At 46.4% G+C, this 22,145-nt stretch overlaps 1 long non-coding RNA gene across 13 annotated transcripts in view; it reads left to right on the top strand.

Annotated features, from left to right (window-relative positions):
* The window catches only part of LOC127490727 (uncharacterized), a 42,942-nt gene that overhangs the window by 2,921 nt on the left and 17,876 nt on the right, over positions 1-22,145 (top strand). The window contains exons 3-6 of one of the 13 annotated variants that reach the window (XR_016235761.1): positions 714-795; positions 1,455-1,753; positions 5,363-5,499; positions 10,745-11,121. The exons of 5 other annotated variants lie outside the window; for them this stretch is intronic. This is a non-coding gene — a long non-coding RNA (uncharacterized LOC127490727). Of the gene's footprint in view, positions 1-713; positions 796-1,454; positions 1,754-2,449; positions 2,641-4,877; positions 4,946-5,362; positions 5,500-10,744; positions 11,122-22,145 lie in introns of those variants that run through there. 7 more of the 13 variants (XR_016235757.1, XR_016235756.1, XR_016235765.1 and 4 more) reach the window with 7 other exon arrangements.

Raw genomic sequence — 22,145 nt, 5'->3', positions numbered from 1 at the left:
ACTCATTTTATAATTAGGGTGTTATACCCAAATTCTCACCTATTATTTCTGGGTAAATTCTTACAACTTAGCAAGTTCATTGAGTCTCCTGCAAGTAATTTCTGCTTTGTCGTTACTCTCACTGCTCTACAGAGAGAAGTTGGTGATTCAGCTGACTGCGGAGTAGACGAGGCACAGCCTTGGCCGTGACACAGCTGTCCACACACTCCGCAGGTGGCCTGTGGCTCTGGTGGATTTTATAGGCAGAATCCCACACAGCTTTGTAAATTTCTTTTTCTTTTTTTTTCTGTGACTCCTTTGCGTGAACCACATCCACAGAGCAAATGTGAAATCCTAGAAATGTGACCTCCTGGGCCCAGGCAATGTGGGGATTTCCTCAGCAGTTTGGAGCTAAGTTGGAGATGGATTTTTTTTTTTCTAAACAGGTGTAGATTTGATTCAGCAGGTGTGTAGCTGCCCTGCATTTCTGCCCTGCAGTTCTAGGTGATGCAGTGCTGCTGCTCTGGGGACCACTAACATCTCACAGGCAGTGAAGCCCATCCCAAACTTGCCGTCTTTTACCCCAAGCCAGCTGGTCTTCCTCTTGGGTTCTCATTACCTTTGGCTACTATTAATCTCTATCTGACCTTGAAGTAATGCGAGGCTTGTTCATTAAAACAAATGTCTTTAATCCAATGGATTTTTATTTTATCTTTTTGATTTTTATGTGTTAGAGAGAAAGGAAGATCTTCCATCTGCTGGTTCGCTCACTAAATGCCCACAGTAGCCAGTGTTGGGCCAAGTGGAAGGCAGGAGGTAGGAACTCAGTCTGGGTCTGGGTGGCAGGGACTCAACACTTAACCCATCACCTGCTGCCTCCTATGATACTCATTAGCTAGTGGTGAAGCTGGAATCAGAAGCAGAGCCGGGCCCAAGCCCAGGCACTCCAATATAGGATGCAGGTGTCCCAAGCAGCATCTTTTTTTTTTTTTTTTTTTTTTTTTTTGACAGGCAGAGTGGACAGTGAGAGAGAGAGAGACAGAGAGAAAGGTCTTCCTTTACCGTTGGTTCACCCCCCCAACGGCTGCTCCGGCGGCACGCTGCGGCCGTCGCACCGCGCTGATCCAAAGCCAGGAGCCAGGTGCTTCTCCTGGTCTCCCATGTGGGTGCAGGGCCCAAGGACTTGGGCCATCTTCCACTGCCTTCCTGGGCCACAACAGAGAGCTGGACAGGAAGAGGAGCGACCAGGACAGAATCCGGCGCCCCGACCAGGACTAGAACCCAGTGTGCCAGCACCGCAGGCGGAGGATTAGCCTAGTGAGCCACGGCACTGGCCCCAAGCAGCATCTTAATCACCACACCAACGCCCACTCTTCTGAGGCTCCTTCTAATCCTTCCCACTGCCATACCCACATCTGTTAAGAAGTGCTCTGATTCTTCCCTATCGCACTCACGCCTGATCCTTAACTTTTCAGCCCCCTGTGACTTCCAGGACCTGGGCCTCTGTGGCCTGTCATTCCCAGCTTGTCATTCCCAGCTTCTCCGGGAGCCCTTCTAGCTGCACCAGACCAGTTCCAACTCCCCACACGAGGGCCACTCTCACGCGGTGCTTGTGTAAGTGAGCAGTCTGCTGGAAAACCACCTGCAAGAATCTATCCTTCTAGACCTGGAACTCCAGGCCCCCACGCTCCTGTCCCTGTTTTGTCCATTCCTATCTTCTAATGCCCTCTTAGGAGAGCACTTGAGAAAGTTCTTGAAGAAATGGAATTGAAAGGTGAGTTTTTTCTGATCCCAAATCGTTTTGAAACCCATGCATGGTTTTTTCTCATGCCCATTTTCCATGAATGTGTTGGAGATCCCCTAGTATTTGACACTTACGGATTATTTGTAGTGATCCGAGTAGCTTTGATGCTTTCAAGTCTCCTGAAAAGTCCCAGGTTCCTATATTAAGTGTCGTGTAAGTGCTGCAAAATGCCATATGACTGCAGAGGAGCTTGGGGTGAGCAGCTCCATGACGCAAGTGGCATTTCTCTGGACCTGGGTGCCATAAGGATGTCTATAGAGATTATTAACTGTTCCTACATTCCTGTGTCATTGAACTGTACCACCAGTTAGTAAAAGAAAGAAAATAAATTCCGTACTTTAATAACTAGGTTAACAGCCACACAACAAAAGGCATCCTTTGGGGCTGTCCTCCTGTGACACTATCCCCAGTTGAGCAGGTATCTCAGCGCCATTTGTTGTTCTTGCGTCTTTTCTACATTATGCTTCTCCCTAACAGGGGGTGTGTCTAATTCGTTTTTTGTGTCCCCAGCATTTAATGTCATGTGTGGTACAAGGAAGGCATTTAATCAAGATAATCCAGGGTTTGGACCCTGAAACTGAATATAATGTGGGTGGGGAGAGGGAAGGGCTCTTTAATAAATAGAATTCAAGTATCTCATCTCTCTCTCTCCCTCCCCACCCCCAGCCTGTTTTCAAAAACATGTGGCCTTAAGAATATATTGCCTGGAGGCTGGCTCATGTCCGGGCTTCTCCACTCAGAATCCAGCTCCCTGCTAATGCACCTGGGAAGGCAGCAGAGAATAGCCCAAGTGCTTGGGTCCCTGCACCCAAGTGGGAGACCCAGAGGAAGCTGCTGGCTTCAGTCTGGCCCAGCTCTGGCCATTGCAACCATTTAGGGAGTGAACCAGAAGATGGAAGATCTTCTTCTCTCTCTCTCTCTCTCTTTCTTTCACTCTGCCTTTCAAATAAACAAATCTTTAAAAAAAAAAAAAAAAGGCATTGCCTGGGGACCCTTGTAGGACCTTAAATTGGGGCCATGTCAATATGCAGGGAGGGGCTCCTGAAGCTTCAGTCTCTTCAGCCATAAATATAATGATTCCTATTTTCGATAATATTTGATCCTGTTATAATTTTTATTATTTTAACAAAAGAAAGAATGAGGGGAGGATGTTTGGCGCAGCAAACAAGCGACACCATGGCGAAGTGCCTGGGTTCAAGTCCCAGCTCTGCTTCTGGATCTAGCTTCCTGCATCATGAGAGGCTGTGGGTGGCAGCTCACGTGCTTGGATCCCTGCCACCCAGGTGGGAAACCTAAACTGGGTCCCGGGCTCCTGGCTTCAGCCTTGGTCCAGCTCCAACTGTTGTAGCTATTTAGGCAATGAACCAGTAAATGGAGGATCTCTGTCTCTAGCTCTAGCTCTCTTTCAAAGATATAAATAAGTAAGTAAATAAATGAAAGTGAAAGCCAGCAGGCTTGGGATGCAAGAACTAATTTTAAAAAGGAAGAAGAGGTGAGAGCATCTGTTTGGTTCACTCATAATTCCACTCGCTGGGATCTCTCCTGCTACCCTCCATCCCAGATGCTCTGCTTTAGGAATATACTTTCTTTCAGGTCCAGGTTGAGTTTCCTGGAGTCTGTGGGCCTCCTCCTTTGACAGCACAGCCTTCACTAACAGATATTCTGGGGAAGCCAGTAGTTCTCAAACTGTGTGCTTGCATTTTGTTATGAAAACATTGCTTTGTCACAGAGTCATTCTCTGAAGTCTTTCAACATGTATCCAAAAAGTATTTCCTTCTCTCTGAAAATTCCCTTCTGACTTTGAAGTCCCTCTATATGCTTTTTTAATCAAGGGCCCATGCTTCATAGATAATTTTGTGAGAGGAAAGACTGTATCCGATCCTTTCGTAGTTTTGTATGGCTGTGAACTGTAATGTGTATATTTCACTCCATGAATTTCATCTGAAAAAGTCCCTGAGATTCAGGTTTTCGATGTGTGTGGATAACAGTGGCTGAAAGACGCCTTGTTTGACCAACAGTCATGTACACAAAACTCCCCACCTAGAATTACTTCCCCCACGCCAGTTCTATTGTTGGCCTCTTTGTCGCATGTGTAGCACTTCTGTCCCACTGTGACCATCCTGCTAATATCTGTGTGTACTGTTGGTCTAGGCAGCCTCCCCAAAGATGGGTAAATATCCATTATGGTGTATTTTTTTTTTTTTTTGACATTGTGGCTGGTTGCAGAGACCGTTCCATGCCCCAGTGGGTCTTGAGACTCTGAATCTGTAAAAAAGCTGCAGGAAAAGAGAAGCACTCCCCACCCCATCAACTCTAAAGGGCAGAGCTTACAGGGACTCCCCAGCCCCTCCTCCTCACAGCTCCAGTCGGCCCCACCCCTTTCCTTCCCAACACCCTTTCCCTCCCTCAGCCTGGGGCTCTCTGAGGGCCTTTGTTCCCTCTACACCCCCTCTAGATTGCTTGACCCCAAATCCTTGCCCATCCTGGGTGGAGTAGCTCCCCCCTCCCTTTTTTTTTTATCAGCGATGTTATCTTAGATAAGCTTTTTCTTTTCTTTTTTTTTTTTTTTTTTGTACCTAGATGGAGAACTAAGGATGTTCCCATTTATACAGTGCATAATTTCCAGTCAGGGTAAATACATCTGTCTCCTCATTTAACATTTCTTTACAATGAAAACATTCCAAACCTATCTTTTGGAGTTTTTATTTATTTTTAAAAAGATTTACTTATTTATTTGAAAGTCAGAGTTACAGAGAAAGAGAGAGATCTTCCATCCACTGCTTCACTCTCCAGATGGCCTCCTCAACGGCCAGGGTTGGGCCATGCTGAAGCCAGGAACCCAGCGCTCCTGGGTCTCCCATGTGGGTGCAGGGGCCCAAGGACTTGGATCTTCTTCTGCTTTCCCAGGCACATTAGCAGGGAGCTGGATCAGAAGTGGAGCAGCTAGGGCATGAACTGACGCCCATGTGGGATGCCAGCATTGCAGGCAGCAGCCTTTTTTTTTTTTTTTCTTTTTTCAAAGAGTTACAGAGAGAGAGAGAGAGAGGGAGAGAGAGACAGAAAGAGATCTTCCACCTGCTGATTCTCTCCCCAGATGGCCACAACAGCCAAGGCTTGGCCAGACCGAAGCCAGAAGCCAGGAGCTTCATCTGTGTCTCCCATGTGGGTAGCAGGCGCATTTTTCTGCTGCTTTCCCAGGCATGTTAGCAGGGAGGTAGATGGGAAGCGGAGTGTCTGGGATCCAACTGTCACGGATGTGGGTGCTTGCCTAGCAGGTGTGGTATAACCCACTGTGTCCTACAAGGTCTTTAACTTTCCCTTTCTTCTGTAAAGTGTGGATTCTGAGAACACCACGCTGGTGAGCTGCTCCTGGTGGTCCTTCAGTCAAGGCAGCCGCTGGTCTGTGCTGCTTTTCCTGCTTTCAGGTTTCCCCCTTTTCTTGGCTTCTCTGTAATTATTTATAATTAATGGTCACTTAAAAATAACTACTCAACATCATGTTGCACTTGCCTGTTTCACTTCTTGAGCCTGATGTCAGCTCTTGGAAAGTATTTCTGCTCTCCTTTGTGCACCCCTCAGGCTTTGGAGCTGTCCACGGCAGTGGTTGACAGCAGCACAATTAATCCACGTCGCTTGAAGTGGCCCTAGAAGGAAACAGAAATGATGGTTGTGGGCTGCCTTATTTGCGGTGATTGTGCTTCTGCTGTCTAAGTGATGTAAGTTAAGGTGCCTCTTCTAGGTTTGACACTTCCCAGAAGCTTTCCTCATTAAAGACAGCGAAAGGGAAATCTGTTAAACATCTACTTGCGCTAAGATTATTTCCCGTGTCTAACTATGTAACTATTATCAACTTCAAATCGTGCTTGGAGTTTCAAGACTTTAACAACCTACTGCCGCCAGGTCTGCAGTCAGTGCACCGGGATGAGGTGACCCCCAGAGAACTCAGCTGGGTGGGTGATGGGATTAACTCACTTGAAAGGAAGAGCTATGAATACAAAGTTGAGGGGATTTGGGAGTGGTCGGATTTCATCAGGGATGGAGACTTGAAATCTGTGATTTTTTTTTTTTTTTGAGATTTATTTTATTGCTTTGAAAGCCATAGTTAGACAGGGCGGGGCGGGGTGGGGTGGGGGAATAGGTCTTCCATCTACTGGTTCACTCCCCAAATGGCTGCAAATGCCAGAGCTTCTTCCGGGTCTGCCGTGCAGATGCAGGGGCTCAAGGACTTGGGCCATCTTCTGCTGATTTCCCAGGACATAGCAGAGAGCTGGGACTCAAACTGGCGCCCAAATGGGTTGCCAGTGCTGCAGGCTGGGGCTTTAACCTGCTGTACTACAGTGCTGGCCCCCAAAATAAAATATTAAAAAAATTTTTTTTAAAGTAGCTAATAGATGTTAGGACTAAACTGCCAATCTGCCTCAAAATGCATGTTGTAGGAGTTCCAGAAAAGAAATGAAGGAATGGCAGTGAGGAACTACTCAAAGAGATAATGACCGAGATTTTTTTTAAGATTTCAAGTGGAAGAAAGAATATATTTCTGAGTAGTGAGTAAGATTTTTTTTAAAAAACTACATGTATATACTTTGTAGTAAAACTGAAGAATATAAATTTTTTAAAGATTTATTTATTTATTTGAAAAGCAGAGTTACAGAAAAGGCAGAGGCTAAGAGAGAAGGGGTGAGAGAGAGAGAGAGGTCTTCCATCATCTGGTTCAGTCCCCAGATGGCCACAACAGCCTGAGCTGTGCCGATCCGAAGCCAGGAGCTTCTTTCGGGTCTCCCACACAGGTGCAGGGGCCCAAGGACTTGGGTCACTTTCTACTGCTTTCCCAGGGCATAGCAGAGAGCTGGATCGGAAGTGGAGCCGCCAGCACTCGAACTGGCGCCCACATGAGATGCTGGCATTGCAGGCAACAGCTTTACCCACTATGCCATAGCACTGGCCCAAATGTAAATATATTTATATATATAAATAAATAAATCTAAATGAAAAACAACCTTAAAAGGTATCATAAAGGATTATTTAGAAGATAATGAAAATTGATTAAGTAGAAAACTTACAAGTAGTAAGAGCACATGCCAGAATGTTAAACTTCTGTCTTTACAAGGCCACGGTAGGATAACTATCTAAATCCTTTAAGGTTACAGCAGTGAAGACACTGCTTGATAGGCTTGAATGCCATATCAGAGTGCTCAGGTTCAGGTCTTGGCTCCACTTCTGACTTCAACTTCATGCTAATGTGTGCCCTGGGAAGATAGCACGTGACAGCTTGAGTACTTGGGTCCCTGCCACCCTTGTGGAAGACAATGATTGAATTCCTGGCTTCTGGCTTGGGCCTGGCCCAGATCTGGTTGTTGTGGACACTTGGAATGTAAACTGGTGGATGGAAGATCTCTCTCAATGTCTGTCTCTCTTTCTCTCTCTCAAATAAAATAAAAATAATTTATTATTGCCACATTGCTAAAATTGTTTAATGCTTCATAGTTTATGCTCTCTTTTTTGCCCTTACTTTCCTAGATAACTTAATCCAAAAGCTATTAGGTAGAACCATACAAAGTTGTACTTGGCATGGCAGGAAGCATAGATCTTCAGTGGTCCAGGTACGTATCAGGGCCTAAGCAAGATGAAGTGCATGTCCATGCACAGGGGCTGCTGGTTTGGAGGCAGCTGGGTTGAAGAAGTCATCCATAGAGAATGGAGGTGACTATGTCAGCTGTGAGAGAATGGTTCCATGTAGAGAGATTGACAGAGTAAGAAAATACTGAGGATAATGGTATTGGATCGGATGGGATTTGGAGACAGGGATAAGAACTCATGGTTTTAGATATGTATATATCCCAAAACATATATTCCCAGGCTTGTTCAGTTAAAGGGTCTATATACAGTGGTGCTCTAACAGCATTAGGCACTTCTAGCATTCAGATCTTGGTTTCTAAGCACCATTTTTCTGAGATCCTTGGAGAATTTGTTGACTTTGGTACTTGTGTAAAGAAAGCATAAGGGCTGGCGCCGCGGCTCACTTGGCTAATCCTCTGCCTATAGCGCCGGCACTCCGGGTTCTAGTCCTGGTTGGGGCTCCAGTTCTGTCTTGGTTGCTCCTCTTCCAGTCCAGCTCTCTGCTGTGGCCTGGGAGTGCAGTGGAGGATGGCCTGGGTCCTTGGGCCTTGTACCCGTATGAGAGACCAGGAGGAGTCACCTGGCTCCTGGCTTCAGATCAGCACAGCACGCCGGCCGCAAGGCACTGGCCATAGCAGCCACTTGGGGAGTGAACCAACAGAAAAAGGAAGACCTTTCTCTCTGTCTCTCTCACTGTCTGACTCTGCCAGTCCAAAGAAAAAAACAAACAAACAAACAAAAAACCGAGGCATAAGATGACCCTCAAGCCTCTTGTTGAGCTGGAAATTGAGATTGATGAGAACATGGGGGCCAGCTTGCACAGGCTGCCTCTGGAAAAATCTGGGGGAATTTGAGAATCAAACAATCATAGTAACATGTGACACATTGAATAAAAAAGGAAACCATGACTTCACATAAATATAGGTGAAGAATTAATAGTTTCATGAGGAATGGGGTATATATATATAAACTCAAATATCTTCTTACAAAATGTTTATTAACTGCAAAGGGGGAAAGGAATCATTTTATAGTGGCAAAACACAAATAAATGATCGAAGTTAATGTCACCAGTAATGGTACAAATTCAAGTATCTGTAACTAGATTAGGACACACAGGAAGGAACATGGCATAGGACATAGAACTTAGCGTCAGTTCTGTGCTATTCCTGGCTGAGAGGCATAACCTGAACCTAATCATGAGGAAGTATCAGACAGCCCCAAACTGAAGGACATTCTACCAAACAACTGTAAACATCAAAAGTGTCATGGTTACGAAGGTCAAGGAAAGACTGAGGGAGGTTCAGCTTAAAAACCAAGAAGCCATGACCACGAAATGGATCATGTGCATCCCAAGCTGTGGATCCAGCTCCACCGTTTTCCTTACAAAGTACACCACTGGGACAATTGGAGGAGCTTGAATGGAGTCTAGGATGTTTTTCATAGTTAAGTCATCAGTATTAATTTCCTGACTTTGATGGTTATGTGGTGGTTATGTAGGAGAATATCTCCATTTGTAAGAAATATACAAATTATTTTAGTCTAATGGAGCATAAAATGTCAGCTACTTACTCTCAAGAGGTTAAGGAAAAACACTTCTTGTATCATACTTCTACATTTTCTCTAAGTTTGAGTTTGTTTATAGCCCGTCTATGTCTATATTTCATAGTTTTTGTATGATTCATGGTTTTAGGTATCCCCCCAACAGATTTTAGTGAGACGCTGTCAGCTGTGAGCTCATGTCACCTTGGGACAGGGGACTACTTTTGCCGTCTACAGTGAGACACATTCGCTTGTTTGGTGTGAGAATATAAAGACTGTTCAAGGAGCCTGTTGGATTGCACTGCCTTTGGTAGACCATTGTCCACCTTTGGCACTGCTAGCCTAGGCAAAATAATTCTGTAATATCTTCTAGAAATAGCCATACTCATGACAAAATCATGAGGCCAGGAATGCCTTCCCCTGGCACTTTGCTACATGCCTTGCAAATCACACAACCAAAAGAGCTAATGATTGCAACGGCTGATTATCAATCCTTCTGGGTACTTTTTCATTCAGTTTCTCTTTTAGCCGAGATGGTTTTTCTTTTTGGATCCTACTGTGCTACAGGAGCTACAGTAATTTAATGCAGAGGTGGTGCTGAGGGGAGGCCCACACTGTTCTCCACTGAAACGGGTGAAGGGGTTGCAGGAGGAAGCAAATCCTGTCCTGCATCATGCAGCAATGTGAGAAACGTGTCCTTCGGTGGTTTCCTCACTGTGCAAACATCATAGACTGTACTTACACAAACCAAGATGGCTATGGCGTCACTAGGCAATATAATCCTTTGGGACCACAGTCGTAAATGTGGCCCATTGTTGACTGAACCCTTGTTACGGGTATGTGACTGCTCACAGCCTGATGGAGAAGGGGGCACTGGCGCTCAGACTGCCCCTTAGGAAGACTGCACACAGACCAGGGGTGTGCACTGAGGGCATAAGTCTACTTAAAATTTTACAAAATGTTTAGAAATTTAAGTGACGTTTGAGTGACTTTTTTTTTTTCATGTGTGTGGAAAGACAAAAGTATAAAAAGCAGGAAGAGGAGGAGAAAGAGGCAGTGGCAACTTTGTGTAAAATATCTAAACATTGACATGGTTTGTGTCTTCACTCACATATACCGGAATGTAAGAATTTTGATTTTAAAAATATTTACTTATTTTCATTTTACTTGAGAGAGAGAGAGAAAGAGAAATCTTCCATCTGTGATTCACTACCCAAATGCCCACAGCAGCCACTGGATCAAGCTGAAGCCAGGAGCCAGGAACTCAGTTTGGGTCTTCCATGTGGGTAACAGGCACCCAGGTACTTGAGCCATCACCTTATGCCTCCCAGGGTGCACATGAGCAGAAAGCTGGAATTGGAAGTTGTGTCAAGATTTAAACCCAGGCATTCCAATATGGGATGCGGGTGCCCCAAGCTGTAGCTTAATTGCTATGCCAAACACCTGCCCCAGATCTCAAATTTTTTGCACCAAAATACACTAATCACATAATTCCATTTTCCATGAACTTTTTAAAGCCCCTTCCTATGCCATGAAACAAATCCTTTAAAAGTACATTTCCCAAGAGAGAGAGAAGTGGACAAAATGGTGAATTATTGTGAAGCAAATTAGATGGGGTTTTAGTCTTAGAGCTTTTTCTTGTGTTTTCAGGTACCCAGTATGATTTTGTGTGTGGGGGTTTCTTGAGTCTCCCTTGGCATCCTCATTCCTGGTAGTTCCATCACCTCCCACTCCATCTCAAGTGTGATATTCCATCCCACTCGAAAGAATCTGGATACTTGACTCATTTTTGAACTTTCTTTTCAGTTGCAGATGTCCTGAAACTCCAAGTTGGCCATCGGGCTGTTGGAATTGATTTGGGGTGGCCCCTGTGCAACTTTCCCCCTGACTCATGCAGCCTGCAGCTTATGTCCTCTGTGCCTGAGAGTTTATTATCAGTGGGGCTCTCCGGTGCTTGGGTGTCCCTTCCCATTGCCCAGGAACCTTCCTGGGCCTCATCACCTCCCTCCCTTTTGGCCTGATGTTAGCTACAATGACCAGACGTGTAAGACTTTCCACACAATTCAAGTCGCTGTAAATGAATGATGGCACAGTAGTCACAATGGTAACACTTCAGAGCTCTACAACATGGCCTTCTTCATTCTTAGTGTTTTTAATCTGATAAATATAGGGTTTTTTTTTAAACATATTTTTTGAAATTTATTTTTCACATTTACTTTAGAATTATACCTCACTCTCTCTGAATTGTCTCTCGTCCTGTGGGACCACCACCTCATTTACTTCCTCAATGATTTGTTGTTTATGGCATTGAAGGCCTTTCTGGAGCAAGGTCTCTCCAATTTAAGCCAGAGAAAAATGTTGTCCCATCCACATGGAGACATCAGTGAAGTAGACCCTTAGTGTTCAGGGATTTATCACATCTACCAAGAGCTTCTCCAAGATTTGTGTAGAAACTGCACCATTTCTTGGGGCCGGCGCTGTGGTGTAGCAGGTAAAGCTGCTGCCTGTAGTGCCAGTATCCCATATGGGTGCCAGTTTGAGTCCTGGCTGCTCCACTTCTGATCCAGCTCTCTGCTATGGCCTGGGAAAGCAGTAGAAGATGGTCCAAGTCCTTGGGCCCTTGCACCCACGTGGGAGACCTGGAAGAAGCTCCTGGCTCCTGGCTTTGGATCATCACAGCTCCGCCCATTGCAGCCAATTGGGGAGTGAACCAGCAGATGGAAGACCTCTCTCTCTCTCTCTCTCTCTCTCTCTGCCTCTCCTTCTCTCTCTCTCTGTGTAACTCTCACTTTCAAATAAGTACATAAATCTTAAAGAAAGAAAAGTGCACCATTTCAAAGGGATGGAATTAAATCTCTGGCACAGGGTGGGAAGGTGCCATGTGGGATAAGAAGATGGGACCATGTGTAGAGGATGGTGCGTTTCCAGGGAAGTGAACCTGACCCTGCCACCTTGCTGATCCCCTTTGTCATTCAAGGAAGTCATGGAGAAGGACAGGGTCCTGGGTGTCACAGTGCTGGGATTGTAGAATTTCATGCTGGGGAGCATGGGATCAGCAATTTTTATTTATTTTTTAAGATTTACTTTATTTATTTGAAAGACAGAGTTACAGAGAGAGAGAGGGAGAGACACAGAAGGAGATCTTCATCCACTGATTCACTACCCAGCTGGCCACAATGGCCAGGGCTGGGGCAGGTTGAAGCCAGGAACCACAAGTTTCTTCTGGGTCTCCCACATGAATACAGGAGCCCAAGCACTTGGGCCATCTTCCACTGCTTCCCCAGGTAACTAGCAGGGAGCTGGATGGGAAGTAGAGCAGCTGGGACCCAAACCAGCACCAATATGAGATGCCGGCACTGCACCACAGTGCTGGCCCCTGTATTTGGTTAGCTTTTTCTTTTTTCTTTTTCTTTTTTTTAAGATTGATTTATTTACTTGAAAGGCAGTTACAGAGAGGCAGAGGCAGAGAGAGAGGTCTTCCATCCACTGGTTCACTCCCCAATTGGCCACAATGGTTGGAGTGGGGCCAATCCGAAGCCAGGAGCTTCATCATGGTCTCCCATGTGGGTACAGGGGCCCAAGCACCTGGGCCATCTTCTGCTTTCCCAGGCTGGATGGGATGAAGAGCAGCCAAGTCTTGAACCGCGCCCATATGGGATGCTGGCACGGCAGGTGGCAGCTTTACCCACTATGCCACAGTGCCAGCCCCCGTATTTAGTTTTATATGATTTAATTTTATGTGTATTCATTCCTGTAGTCGAGATGTACAGAGTTCCATCTTGTTGCCCTTTCGTAACCACACCCATCTCTCATCCTAACCATGAGCAATTACTCGTCTTTTCTTCCTTTCTAAATTATTTTTCATTTCAAGAATATTATATAGGGGCTGGCACTGTAGCTCCATGGTTAAGCCACTGCCTATGATGTTACCATCTCGTATGAGTGCCAGTTTGAGTCCCAGCTGCTCCACTTTCAATACACCTTCCTGCCAATGTGTCAAGGAAAGCAACAGAAGGTGATCTAGAGACTTGGGCCCCTGCCACCCATGGGGAAGACCTGAATGGGGTTCTAGGCTCCTGACTTTGGTCTGGCCCAGCTCTGGACATTGCAGCCATTTGGGGAGTGGCTTTCCTCTCTCTGTCTCTTCCCCTCTCTCTGTAACTCTGCCTTTTTAATAAACAAATACATCTTTAGAAAAAAAGAATATATAAATGTAATCATACAGTGTATAACCCTTAGAGATTGGCTTTTTCAATCAGCACAGTGCCTTGGAGAATCACTCTAGTGTTTGCAAGTATCAATAGTTCATTCGTTTGAATTGATGAGTTCTATCATACATTCCACAGTCTGTTTAACCATTTGCTCATTGAAGGATATCTGAACTGTTTCCAATTTGGGCCTATTGCAGATGAAACTGCTATGAACATTTATGTACAGGTTTTTATGTGAACATAAGTTTTCCCTTCTCTGGGATAGATGCCAAAGAGTAAAATCACTGAATCCTCTGGTAGTTATATGTTTAGTTTTTTAAAAAACTGCCAAACTGTTTTGCAGAGTGGCTGGTACCATTTCACACAGCCATCCGTGTATGAGTGATCGAGTTTTTCTACACTCTTCCTGCCAGCATTTGGTGTTGTCACTATTTTTTCCTGTAGACATTCTGGTAGATGTATAGCAGTATCTCGCTGGGGTTTTAATTTGCATTTCCCTGATGGTTAGTGATCTTCTACATCTTTCCATGTGCTTGTCATCTGTATACTCTCTTCAGCAAAATGTCTTTTCAAGTCACTTCCTAATTGGATTGTTCAGGGTTCTCTTCCTGTCAGATTTTGAGAGTTCTTTATATTTTCTGGATAGCAGTTCCTTGTCAGATATGTGACCTGCAAATATTTTCTCCCTGTCTATAGCCTATCTTTTCATCCTCTTCACAAGGACTTTTTTTTTTTGACAGGCAGAGTGGACAATGAGAGAGAGAGAGAGAGACAGAGAGAAAGGTCTTCCTTTGCTGTTGGTTCACCCTGCAATGGCTGCCATGGCCGGCGCGCTGCGGCCGCCACACCGCACTGATCTGAAGCCAGGAGCCAGGTGCCTCTCCTGGTCTCCCATGGGGTGCAGGGCCCAAGTACTTGGGCCATCCTCCATTGCACTCCCTGGCCACAGCAGAGAGCTGGCCTGGAAGGGGGGCAACCAGGACAGAATTCGGTGACCCGACCGGGACTAGAACCCAGTGTGCCCGTGCTGCAAGGCGGAGGATTAGCCTAGTGAGCCGCGGTGCAGGCCCACAAGGACTTCTTTACAAGAGATGGTTTTTCAGTTTGATGAAGCCCAATTTATCACTGTTTCCTTTTAGGAATTTGGTTTCCACTCTCAGAATTCTCTATCCAACTCCAGATCCCCCAAATTTTCCCCTATTCTTCTCACATCCTTAAAAATATAAATAGGGGCTAAATGTTTAACCTAACTTGGTTAAGACACTCATGTCCCACATTCAGACACAGAGATCTGACTCCTGAATCCAGCTCCCCTCTAATGTAGACCCCAGGAGGCAGCAGGAGACAGCTCAGGTAATTGAGTTCCTGCCACCTACGCAGGAGACCCGGATTGAGTTCTCAGCTCCCAGCTTTGGCGTTGGCCCAGGCCAGCCATTTCAGGCATTTGAGGAGTGAACCAACAGATGGGACCTAGCTTGTCTTTGTCTCACTATATGTGTGTGTGTCAGTGTCAGTCCCCAAAGAAAACCTTCCATTTTGAAAGGAATTCTGACTCCTTCTGCATGGTAGTCCACTCACCATTCCAGCCTGTCTTCTGGTAGGCTCTTCCTCCCTTTCTAGGTGGCAATTACAAGGGTGTTCTATGTCTCTGAGATTTTTTTTTTAAGATTTATTTATTTATTTGAGAGGCAGAGTTACAGACAGAGAGAGGGAGAGGGGGAGGGAGGGAGGGAGGGAGAGAGAGAGAGAGAGAGAGATCGATCGAGGTCTTCCATCCAGTGGTTCACTCTCCAAATGGCTGCAACAGCTGGAGCTGGACTAATCCAAAGCCAGGAGGCAGGAGCATCCTCCAGGTATCCCACAAGGGTGCAGGGACCCAAGCACTTGGGCTATCTTTCACTGCCTTCCCAGGCCACCAGCAAAGAAAGCGGGACCAGAAGTGGAGCAGCAAGGACTCCAACTGGTGCCCATATGGAATCCATTGCCATAGGCAGAAGTTTAACCTGCTACGCCATGGCACTGGCCCCTATGTCTCCAAGTTTTTTTTTTTTTCTCACTTGAGACCTGCCCAGAATGACTTCTTTAAAATATTATTTGTTTATTACTGAGTTTATTTGAGAGACAGAGAGACAGAGAGCTCCCACCTGCTGTATCAGTCCCCCAGATGCCTGTGACAGCTGAGGCCGAGCCAGGCTGAAGCGAGGAGTTGGGAAGTTGGTCTGGGTCTGCCACATGGGTGCCAGGAACTTGGTGACTTGAGCCTTCACTGCTGCCTCCCAGGGCATGCATCAGCAGGAGATGGGAAGCTGGAGGCAGGAGCCAGAGCCAGATACCGAACCAGGCACTGAGAGCCCTTCGCTGGCATTAGCCACGCACAAGAGTGTGTGTTACATGGCTGCTTTCCCTGCACACTTTAGGACCCGGCTTGCTTGTCACTACATCTGTGAGGCCATCTTGGAGCCTCTCCATTCACGGGTCCCATATGGACACCCAGCCTCTGGTACACAACTGCTGCATCAATGTTAGTGTTTTTCCTTATTCAGGATCTGTTCTCTCATCAGACTCTTACATTCTACGAGGACAAGGACTTGGTCTCATTCTCCTTCCTGCTGTTGCCAGTGCTAATTCAGGGTTTAGTTTCAAACAGTATGTCCTTGGTAAATATTTGGTGGGGAGACTAATTAATGGGGACATTTTAAGAACATTTTCCCTCAATGTGCAGTATTTTAATTTTAAGAAGATGATAATTTTTGGGGGGAGGATCATAACTGATTTGGGCAGATTTTTTTTTTAGGGCAGAACTTTTTTTTAGGTGAATCCATACTATCTGAGTTCCTAGCTCTTGACTCTGGTCTGAACCAGGCTTGTCTGTTGCAGGTATTTGGGGAGTGAACCGGCAGATGGAAGATCCTTCTTTGTCTGTCTGTCTCTTTGCTTTTCAAATTAACTGAAAATAAATAGAAAAAATTTTAAGATGGTACCGTGACGGGGGAGTGTCTGGCCAAGTGGTTAAGATGCAGGTTAAGGTACCTGCATCATGTGTTGGAGTGGTGGATCAAGTAATTGGGTTCCTGCCATCCGCATGGAAACTTGGATTGAGTTTCTAGTGCCTGACTTCAGCCCTGGGCCATCGTCAGCCATTGTGGGCATTTGGGAAGTGAACCAGGGAATGGGAGTACTCTCTCTCTCTCTCTCTCTTTCTCTCAAAAAAATTTTTTTTTAATTGTGGGGAAGTCAGCCAAGCAGAGACAGGAAGGGAAGGGGGGAACCCTGGGTTCCCCACTGCACCATGGGACACAAGGCTGCAGGTCAGTGGGGAGGCAGAGGCTGTTACAGAGAAAGGCCTAGAATCAAGCAACACAGGGAGAACGAGAAGGCAGTTTTGATTGGTACTTGTACCAGTGACACTCTTGACCAGATGGTGGAGGGACAGGCCAGGATGGGCTGGAGCACAGGACAGGGAGGGAGGAAATCTGCGTTGATTCCCTTGATTCTCTGGTGGTTCTGCTCACTAGGGTAAAACACACAGGAGGAGAATCATTTCGTGTGAAAGAGATTTAGTGTTAGCTGCCTATAGTTCAATTATTGAGGACCTCTAATAAGAAGATATGTATGAGGGGTGGGCGTTTGCCGTAGCAGTTAAGATGCCAGTTGGGACACCACAACCCCTCTCAGACAGCCTTGGTTGGAGTCCTGGCTCCACTCCGATCCCAGCTTCCTGCTGAGTGCACTCTGCGAGGCAGCAGGTGATGGCTCAAGTAGCTGGGTTGCTGCTACCCATGTGGGAGATCCAGATTGAGTTCCTGTCTCCAGGCTTTAGCCTGGCTCAGCTTGAGCTGTTGAGAGAATTTGGAAAGTGAACCAGTGAATGGGAGTGGAGTTCCCCTCTCTCCCTCCCCCTCTTCCTTTCAAATAAATAAATTAATTCTTTTACAATACTAAGAGGCATATATATCAAAATCTGGAAGTTATGGGGTTGGCATTGTGCCATAGCAGCTAAGCTGTTGCCTGTGATGCCAGCACCCAATATGAGAACCTAATAAGTAATGGCTGCCTCACCTAGGATCTGGCTCCCTGCTGATGCACTTGGGAAGGCAGCAGAAGATGGCAAGTGCTTGGGTCCCTACCACCCACTTGGGAGACCCAGATGGCATTCCAGACTCCTGGCCTCAGTCTGGCTAGCCCCAGCCATTGTGGCCATTTCAGGGGTAAATCAGTAGATGGAAGATCTCTCTCCCTCTCTCCCTCTCTCCCTCTCTCCCTCTGTCTTTCCCTCTCTTCACTCTGCCTTTCAAATAAGTAAAATAAACCTTTAAAAAAATCCAGAAGCCAGGTTGCATATAATTTAAATAATTATTTTAGAAGTGGTTATTTCCCCTAGAAAAATGAAGACATGGAGGCACCCAGTACCATTTTTTTCTCATAGGCAGGTGTCGGAGACCATGCGTGTCATGACAGTTAGCGTTCTCAGCGCAGGGCTATGGATGAACATTGTACTGTGGAAGATACCTCGACTGTGAGCCTGTGACATCTCAGGAGACCCTAACACAGGGCTAGTGCCTCATGGGAAAGGGAACAGAAATGAACTAAAGGATTCTGCTTCTTGGGCAACAAAGCATGGTTTCCATCCAGCTTCCTCATTTTACCAGCTCATTATTTGCCCAAGGTACAGGAAGGTAGAAATTTAAACCTATGAGCATTTTGTCTACCCTAACTGGAGAAAAATGAGCAGGTGTTTCAAAATCCTGGGTGTAACTGAGTGTGATGCTGGGGCCTGGATGGGGACATAGCCCTCCCACACATCTTCTTGAGCAATCTCATCACCTTCTCCCCTGAGCCCAATGCATAAGACGTGGAAACTGATGTGGCAACCTGGAGAATGATAATTCTCTGGCATTGACACAATGCCATTGTCACAGTCTTACTGCACAAGCCACATGGGCAGAGTGGCCCACCACAGGGCATGGATCAGCTGCTGTTTGGCATTCCTAAGAAAAAGGAACAGCCAAGGATCCCCGGCAGCCTGGACGCCCCATGGCCAGCCTGCTCCTCACTAGGAGCTTGTAGTGGCTCCCAGGCCAGCCAGGCACGGGCCTGCAAAGGAGGCTGTTCTTTATGGCAAAGGATATAAAATGTATCTTGCAAGCTCTAAGAGGCAGGGAGGCAAACAGCAACAGGGCTTTTCAGTGGCCTCCCACAGCTGGGAAGGACAGTCTACACACAGAATCCAAATGATCTCAATACATTGGGTGGTAGCTGCACTCCACATGTTAGCACCAAATAAGGCTAAATAATTTTAAAACCCACATTAAAGGGATAGCCATTTAGTCCTGCAGTTAAGACCCACTTGGAATGCCTGCCATCCCATTACAGAGTGCCTGGGTTTGAGTCCTGCCCTTGCTCCTAATTCCTGCTTCGTGCTAATGCACACCCTGGAAGGCAGTAGGTAATAGCACAAGCACTTGCATCCCTGCCACCCATGTGGGAGACTGAGATTGAGTTTCTGGCTCTTGGCTTTGTCCCGGCCCTGCCCTGCCCTGCCCTGCCCTGCCCTGCCCTGCTCTGGCTATTATGTGATTTTGGAGAGTGAACCAGCAGATGAAAGATTTCTCTGTACCTCTGTTTCCCTGTCTCTCTACCTTTTGAATAACTTGAACACAGGTTTTAAAATCTACACTAACCACAGCAAAACACACAAACACAAACTGCAGAAATACAGATGAGAAATATGTGGTCAGCTAGAAGGATGTGTAAAAAAGAGTGAGGAGTTTCGATGGTCAGGGTATTAACCTGCATGGTGAGGGTGCTGAGAAAGTTAGTATGGATCTTGGCTGTGTTAACAGTATCCTGGTGATAGGAGGTGACAGTCCTTTTTCATCCCATGCTGATAAAAGTGGAGTTTGTGTTTAAATGGATTTGCTGCTGACACGTACAAAGTTCTTATTATGTATGAGGCGACGGACTGAATGTTTCACATGGTATCGCTGAATCCACATCCTGTTAGTGCCTCTCTCATGTAGAGGACTCTGGTGTGTCAGTCGCAGGTCTGCCTGACCAAGCTCTTAGCTGGGAAAAGGATTGGTGAAAGTGAACTGTTAAGAAACTGGGGAGTTGGCTGGCGCCGCGGCTCACTGGGCTAATCCTCCGCCTGCAGTGCCGGCACCCGGGGCTCTAGTCCTAGTCAGGGTGCCGGCTTCTGTCCTGGTTGCTCCTCTTCCACTCCAGCTCTCTGCTGTGGCCCGGGAGGGCAGTGGAGGATGGCCCAAGTGCTTGGGCCCTGCACCCGCATGGAAGACCAGAAAGAAGCACCTGGCTCCTGGCTTCGGATCAGCGCAGTGCTGGCTGTGGCAGCCATTTGGGGAGTGAACAAATGGAAGGAAGCCCTTTCTCTCTGTCTCTTTCTCTCACTGTCTAACTCTGCCTGTCCAAAAAAAGAAAAAAAAGAAAAAGAAACTGGGGAGCTGAGGAGTCCAGGGGGCTGGGTCGGGAGGATGTAGGGAGCCTAACAAGTTGAATTGCTGGACAAACCAAAACTTCAGCATGGAAAGGAGAACACTTAAAGTCCTGGAAGTCATAGAGAAGAATGAGACCCCACAACAGGGCTCCAAGATGGGACAGAACCAGCCAGTGAAAAGAGCAGCAGGGGCAGGCATAGGGCACAGAGGTTAAGTCGCCCCGTGGGACACCTGCGTCTCATATCGGAGTGCCTGGACTCAAGTACCCACTTGGCTGCTGGTTCTGGCTTTCTGCTGATGCCCTCTAGCAGGTTCAAGTATTTGGGTCCTTGACATCCATGGGCAAGACCCAGACTGAGTTCTAGACTTCTGGTTTTGGCCTGGGCCAGGCTCAACTGTTATGGGTATTTGGGAAAGGAACTAGCAGATGGAAGGTATCCCTCTATCTCAACTAAATAAGATAGATAAGTTTTTTTTTTTTTTTTAAGAGGAAACAGAAGTAAAGGTAAGGCCAATGAAAAGATGGATTTTCCATCCAAAATTAGTATAGGCCTCCCCAGACAGACCTGGTGTTCTTCTGAGGCACCAGTTACCCTCCTTGGCAAGGACTCCCGGAAGGAGGAAGTGGTGGCCTGATGGGAAGAGGTTCATGGACCCTCTGTGCAGAAGCAGGTGTGAAGGCCTGGTGGTTCTGCTGCTCTCCCCCAGATCCACCACCATGCAAATATACCTGTGTGACTATGTCCTGTAGTTCACCACTTTAGTGAAGAGACCAGCTCAGGGCAGGTCTTAAACAGCTGGAAGTTAGGGATTAGACAGCGCAGTGAGAGGAGGGAAAACGGAAAACAGAAACATCACAGCACTTTCTTCACAGACTTCAAGAAGCTAATGACATCTAAGATTTGTATCTAAATGAAGGTCTTGTATCTCCTTTGTTTCCTTGATAAAAAATATAAAAACCGTGTTTTATGACGTTGTAAAATAGTTCCTTAAAAGCAAAGTTAAATAAGGGACCTCTATCAGCGCCTTTTAAAGTGATTTAGCAGAGCCTTCATCTAATAATAAATTAGGATATCATAGAATATGACACAGGTTCTACAACTGGCCTTTGGTTCTCTTTACCTTACTAGTCCCTAAGCAAACAAAAACCTCATTTCTTGCAGCCCAATTGCCACTTCTCAGCAAACCTTCCTGAAAGAACAGATATTGATAAGAGTAGCAATTATCCATTTTATTGCCCATTGTAAATTTTTTTTAAAGACTTATTTATTTATTTGAAAGGCAGAGTTACAGTGAGGCAGAGGCAAAGAGAGCGAGACAGATCTTCCATCCGTTGGTTCACTCCCAAAACAGCTGCAGTGGCCAGAGCCAGGTGGATCTGAAGCCGGGAGCCGAGAGCTTCCTCCGGGTCCCCCACGTGGGTGGAGGGGCCCAAGGACTTGGGCCATCTTTTACTGCTCTCCCAGGCCATAGCAGAGAGCTGGATTGGAAGTGGAGCAGCTGGGTCTCAAACCGGCGCCCATATGGGATGCTGACACTGCAAGCGGCGGCTTTAGCCACTATGCCACAGTGCCAGCTCTCTCACTGTAAGTTAATAAAAGTAAATTATCAGTTAAAATCTAGTGTTACACATGGTCAGTTTGACCAGTCTTCACTCTTTGGTAGTGCTTTTTTTTTTCCAATTTTTTTTTTTTTTAATTTTTGACAGGCAGAGTGGACAGCAAGAGAGAGACAGAGAGAAAGGTCTTCCTTCCATTGGTTCACCCTCCAAATGGCCACTACAGCCAGCACACCACACTGATTCGAAGCCAGGAGCCAGGTGCCTCTCCTGGTCTCCCATGCGTGTGCAGGGCCCAAGCACTTGGGTCATCCTCCACTGCACTCCTGGGCCACAGCAGAGCGCTGGCCTGGAAGAGGGGCAGCCGGGACAGAATCTGGTGCCCGGACCGGGACTAGAACCTGGGGAGCTGGCACTGCAGGCAGAGGATTAGTCTATTGAGCCGTGGCACTGGCCTGGTTTTGGTTTTTTCTTCACTCCCCCAGAAGTCTGGTAGCAGAGAGGTTGTGTGTCTATCAGTTTAAACTGACAACTGCACAATCTCGAGTAAGTTTATTTTGAAGCACACTTCGTTGTAAAGTTTTAGGCAATCCCAAGTTTGCTCTCAAAGCAAAAATCACCCAGCAATTGAACTTGAGAAGAGTATGAGTGTCTGGTTCATAGCCAGTTGTTTCAGAAAGTTTCTAATAAGGTGGTGGGTGATTGGCACTGCACTGCTGCTGGGGACACATGCATCCCGTAGCAGAGTCTGGGTCTGAATCCTGGCTCTGCTTCCAGCTTCCTGGCTGGGGCTGTGAGAGGAAGCAGGGATGGGGCCTCAGTCACTCAGAGGCAGCCTAAGAAGGATCCTCTCTCGGCCCCCCGTCCCTTTCCAGAAGAGCCGCATCCAGATCATCAGTGAGTTGCGCCATTCTTCACCTACAACACACCCAGAACCATTCAGATTTTACTTATTCATTATTATTATTTTATTTATCTGAAAA

This window comes from Oryctolagus cuniculus, chromosome 6, assembly GCF_051225735.1.
Source record: "Oryctolagus cuniculus isolate XC-2025 breed Fujian yellow rabbit chromosome 6, ASM5122573v1, whole genome shotgun sequence".
In the NCBI taxonomy this organism is placed as follows: Eukaryota; Metazoa; Chordata; class Mammalia; order Lagomorpha; family Leporidae; genus Oryctolagus; species Oryctolagus cuniculus.
The sequence above is the reverse complement of the archived record's forward strand: the minus strand, read 5'-3'. Positions and strand labels throughout refer to the sequence as shown.